Source organism: Solanum tuberosum, unplaced genomic scaffold, assembly GCF_000226075.1.
Source record: "Solanum tuberosum cultivar DM 1-3 516 R44 unplaced genomic scaffold, SolTub_3.0 scf00405, whole genome shotgun sequence".
NCBI classification, from domain to species: domain Eukaryota; kingdom Viridiplantae; phylum Streptophyta; class Magnoliopsida; order Solanales; family Solanaceae; genus Solanum; species Solanum tuberosum.
This window is the reverse complement of record NW_006239323.1, coordinates 170,126-176,403: the sequence shown is the minus strand read 5'-3', so window position 1 is coordinate 176,403 and position 6,278 is coordinate 170,126.

Here is a 6,278-nt window from a genome sequence, read left to right as displayed (position 1 = left end):
ATGAATGATGAATGCCATGAATCATGACTTGATTGTATGATTTGAGAATATACTTGTGAATGTGATTGTGGCTTGTTGAAGGGATCAGGTGTTGCGTTTCGACACACTAACTTGGATCGTTTTCCACATTCCGGCATAAATATGGGATGGATTGCCACGTTCCGTATTAATCATTGGATCTGGTACCACATTTCGGTATGCTAACAGTTTGGGTTTGGGTTCCATGAGAGGACCAATGACTTGATGTAATTGTGTATCTTGAAAAATTTAATATTGTAACTTGTTTCGTAAATGATGATGATATTGTATATGTCTGATATATGCATGGTATTATTATGTTGTAATGACTTATGTTGCACTTAGTGGGATAGCCGCGTGATCCTGTAGTTGTGTACTGATACTGCACTTGCTCTTTCTTTGTTGAGTACAGGGAATATTCAGGCGGCTATTGACAGACCTCACTTAGAAGATCAGTGATCGTTCGAATTCAAGGGTGAGCCAATTCTTCCGGACTGCCATGAGTTCTCATTTCGTTTATGTCCACATTTTGGATTTAGACTTTTTAGTTAGTTATTAGCATGTTAGTATATGGTTGTACCCCTTCTTGTTTATATGTATGGTTGAGCTTTAGATGTTTTGGTACATTGACTTTCAGGTTCTAGGCGTATTTTCCGCATTTGTTTAGTTGATTAAACTATTGTTTTGGAGTATATGGGAACTCCTTATTTCTTTTCATAGCATTTAACTTGCTTCCGTAACTTTAATGCCTTAATTAGTATTTGATTAAGTTGGTTAGCTAATTAGTATAAATGGTTCTCCCACCGGAGGGTTAGTGTGGGTCCCAATCACGATGGTCTGGGTCGTGACACTGAGTCTCAATCTGTAGCTGAAGTCTTAACTCACAGACAAAGCATCGAACTCTCTCCTCCTCAGTAGGTAGAATAATAGTAGCATGCCAGGAGATCTTGTGAAACCTCGCCTCATACTCTGACACAGTCATGGAGCCCTGCTCCAATCTAGAGAAATGATCCCGAAGATGATCTCTCACTTTGCGTGGGATAAACCTTGCCAAGAAGGCCTCAAAAAACTCGGTCCAATTGACCGAAGGAGATCCAGTTGTCCTCATCTCAATGAAGGTACGCCACTACACTAGCCCATCTAGATGATAAGCATTGAAATCAGCTCCTCTCGACCCCACTAAGACCAAAGTATAAAGCCGCTCCCGGCAAGTAGTTAGAAACTCATGGCATCCTCATCCATTACCCTAGAAAACCTCGAAGATGAAAGCCTAAGTAACACTCTTGAGCATCCTTTGTTTCTCTAGTGGCATAGCTTCGGCTGCAATCACGAGCTAGGCACCCCAGGCAGTAATTGTGCCCAAGGTGCCTCTGGTGGAGGTGCAGGTGTTGGTGCCTCGTGCATGCCTCCAAGCACTGTCAGGAGCTGAATATGGCTATCTGAGATTTGGAGATATATATAGCTGGTCCATATGGTGGTTGACCTGGTCCCGGCCCCACCCGCTAATCTAGAACACGGGCCGTTGGAAGGTCTACTACTGGATTCGGACCCCGCTCCTTATATGGGGTGGTGCTGCACCATTATTTTGAAAGGGAGGTTGACCGCAACCTCGAGTTGCCACGCGGCGCGTACGAGGCATCTTGCGAAAAGAATGAAATAATTGAGATTTCAAGAAACCAATAACAGACACATTGCACAGAAGCGATAAAAAAGAGAAGAATTCCTAAAGATACCTTGTAGCCTTCCAAAGATAAGATAGATACGTCTCTGCACTGATTCGTAGGACTCTTTTAGGTATTAGCTCTATACAAGTGAGATCGGTAAAACTAGGGATCTGATATCAATTTGTCATGACCCAATTGTTTGAGTCGTGATGACCCCTACTGTAACCCACCAGTAGGTAAGACAACCTGTAACCAGAAGATAAGTAATGAGTACAGGGGTAGAACTAACGAGAAAATAACACTAGCAATAAGAAAAGAGACAGAAACGAAGCAAACCAAAAACTATATATACAATAGAAACCCTCTGAGAACCTGAAAGGCATGACTACATAGCTATCTAATATGAAAACATACAAGTGCCAAAAGTAGACCAAAATAAGCCGTCTCAAAGGCAAAAGACTAGTTACCATAAATACAGAAGGAGACAGTTTGATCCAGGATGCCAAGTTCTCACCCTCATCTCCGGTATTCCAAGTTGCAAAAGATGGCATTAATGATCACTGCTAGTAATTGGTACTACGAATTGCATCACAAAAAAGATGCAGAGTGTAGCATGAGTACCAAAACAAAGGTACTCAGTAGGCATCAAAGGTCGACTAAGCAAGAAAGGTAAAAATAATAAGAAAAGATAGAATCTTGACACAAATAGACATCCAAGTGGATATGAAAGAAAGCACACGAGCATACCGTAAGCAAATCTAAGTACAACTAAGCTAAACCTAACTATGACCCCCATAAGCGCAGAAGGTACATTTGTGCACAAGTTTAAATAAAACACGAATCGACCCCATAAGCCCAATAGGTGCACTAAATAGCTACGACTACAAGAGTGAAGTGCCTCAATCCAGCTCCAAAAAGTGTACTATTGCCTCGAACTCCAAGTGATGGCCTCTAACTAAAGGTGATGGACTCGAACTCTAAAACATCAGCCTCGAAGTGGGAATAATGCCCCTGAACCGTAAACATGAGCCTTAGACTAGAGATAATGACCTTGAACCATAAACATCGGCCTCGAACCAGAAATTATCATAGTGTCCAGTCAACTCCCAGCCCATCTAGCAAGAGTGACAAGGGGCATGTCGACTATGAAAAGGATTACAATATCAGGACTAAGTCGCTGTGGAACAACGTCCACCCACAAGCATCCACGGGAGGCTCCAAGCCTAGAACAACCCAATCTCAAGTCATCATGTAAACACAACCCTCTGGTAAGGCATCAGAGCAGCAGAGATAGGGAGAGAAGGAAGAGGGTCCAAAAAGTTGCGCAAATTCCTAAACTAAGGCTCATACTATTAGAGTCAAGTCTGTTATTCCAATCTACAAGGATATAGTCCGTCTGAAATGACGTCGGCGATGATAACAAGGTTACAAGGATCACAGGTCTAAGGAAACACTAGTATATCCTAGACTAAGGCCAAAAATATTCCAAATAACAAGTAACAATGCAAGTAATGCACAACAACATGTGACAACACATATAAAACCCCAACTGGCATGGACTACCCCGAAATAGTGGTTGATCAGCACTAAAATATGGTTTCCAAGGAAAAAAAGCAAGAATAAATAGGTACCCATCCTGAGGCCCTAATTTCACACTAATCATGATGACATCCCACATTCAGCCTCAATCTAATTAGAAAGGAAGTCGTAGCCTACCTAAAGGCCAATCGCGCGCGCTCCAAATCACAAGGCCGGAGGTTCTACTTTCCAAACGGCATTTGAACGCTACCACGCTATCAAGAATAGGATCACAACATTATCATTTAGACACCAAAATCACATTAAAAACAACTAATTTTGGAGTCAAAAAGGGAATGTGGGACCCACATCAGAATTTCTGGAATTGACTTTGTCAAGAGTTCCTAAACTATGCCTCGAACCTGTGTTCCAAAATTGAACACAATTCGAAGCCCGAAAATAGAAAACAAAACACATGCACCAAAAATACACAATTTAATTAGCAAAAGAAAAGCTTGGGGCAGATGCTTTAATCATGAATTCACCCCCAAACAGAGGTTCATGAAAAATTCCCGATCACCCCCACAATGAAGCCTAGATATTACGTAAGCGTGAAACTTCAAATAACCCATTTCCAAGTTATATCGAGGGAGAAAACTGAATTTCGAATCTTGAACCAAGGCTGCCATCTTGATTAGACTTTAAATAAGACCAGTCCAATCTTTTCTTCGTGAACGTGAAGGGCTTCTGCGAATTTGGCGAGGGTCGCGCGAATGCGGCCAAAGGGGAACAAATACCCTGCGATCGCGGTAGAGGCCCCACAAACATGACCTTCGCGATCCTGCCTGAGGCTACGCGAATGTGGCCCTCAGGTCACATGACCTCCGCGATCGCGACCAGGGGCTCGAGAACATGAAGAGCATAAGTGGTCTGCATCATCAACTAGTTTTTGGCAAGTTGAAATCTCCGACAGAGCATTTCTGTCACGACCCAAGCCTAGGGCCTAGACGTGACCGGCGAATGGGGAACCCGAAGGAACCCCAAACAAGCCTCATAGCGTATCATTACACATCCTTGGTCGCGGAAGCAAATAAAAAGACCATAAGCGATAAGCATAATTAAGGGGGGAATCGGGACTAAGGGAGCAAGAGAAACAAAAATAAGAACGATACAAAAATACCATAGATGAGTCAAGCTCAAGCATAATACACAACTTGTCCAACACCACCTCTAAACATGAGTACTTAGCGGGGGCCAAGACAAACTACCGGGCTCACCCTCATAGACAAAACATAACTAAAAAGAAAAAAAGTCTTATACATAGCAAAAGATCATAAGCAACGTCCCCGGAATGGAGGACTCACCAATAACCTTGATAGAAAATCGTATTAGCCACGCGGAGGAGGAGGGTCAAGCGGTGCTCCGGTCCCTACATGGTAACATCATGTAGGCATAGAGTATGCGTTAGTACATTTGAATGTACTAAGTATATGGGATGCAATGCAATGCTACAATAGATGGACATCATAAGAAAATGCATAATAATACCCGTTAGATAGCACATTAATGAAACGATATATATATAATGACGCTTACATAAAAATCATATTTAGTGGGACATAGTACATATGTGGTGAGTGACCATCAATATAGTATTTCCAAGGCCTACCACCCCCTTGGAGAGGCGAAAGAGGTACAAACCCCTCAATGTGGTTACCCGGGCCTACCACCCCCCGAGCTAGGGACCAAGGTACAAACCCCTCGATATGGTTATACGGGCCTACTACCCCCCGTACTAGGCTTGGTCGACTCACAACACGTATATAGAGAAAATCATATACATGTGTCCATTTCATCATCATTTCAATACTTATATAATCATCCGACTCATAGGACGTACATTGGACCTTCCATTTCATAAGAATTCTATAAATGGCATTTTATCAAACATATGGTGGGCTACTTGTTCATGTAAATAAAATCATGTGTTTCAAGAGTACTAAGTCCAACAAATTTCAAAATCCATGTAAAACAGCCCACCAACAACATACATATATATATACATATATAACAACCTTCATAATTTGATCATTGAGGCATGAAAACCATAAACATCATATAATCATTCCATTTCATGATAATATACAAAAATAGACCATAATAGGATGTGTAGTAATAATTCCATAATTCAAGAGTTCATAAATGATCATAAGGACCCATAAACTTGAAGTAAAATAGAGGATAAATGGTTGGACTTGTGGAAAGGAAGGTTTCCACAATCAACCCACATACCTCAACTTTGGAGAATTCTTGATGAAGATTGGAATGGAGAATTGCTTGAGATTGAATCTTGAATCCGGAATTAAAGCTTGGGATCCTTGAATTTGGTTGATGATCTTGGTGGAATTTTTGGAGAGGGTTTAGAGAGAGTTTTTGGATGTTTTGAAGTTAAATGACTAAGTATGGATATGTCCCCTTTTTATAAAAACGTCCCAACACTTAGAAAAAAAATTGAGGCGGGTGAACAGTGTTTTCGGCTACTGGAATTTGCATTTTCTGCCGGACAGGTTTTACGAAAATGGTCATAACTCCTTCATCCTAACTCGGAATGAGGTGAAACAAATTGCGTTGGAAAGCTAACTCACAGAGCTTTAATTTTGATAGTTTGAGCTCCTTCCAGTTCCTTGTGTGCTGAGAGATATGCCCCTTTAAAGTTGACCCTCAAAATCGCATTTTTTGCGATTTTCAAATTTTGATACGGTTGTTCTAAAATTCGGGTTAGACTCATTTCCCACTCAATTTGACCCCCTGAATAAGAATATGAAGTCGAATTTCCGAAATCATGCACGGATTTTGAGATATATGGAAATTACAATTATAGGTGTTTCCGAAACACATTTTTGGGCATTTTTGGGGTCGTTTCACTAAGGACTTCATCGAATGATTCGCCTACAATGTGGAGATCGTTCCTGATCGCTACTCCTTCGAGAAAATGAAGCAGAAGTCGACCGAAAGTTACAGAGAATTCGCATACAGGTGGCGAAAGGAGGCAGCTAGAGTTAGACCTCATATGTCAGA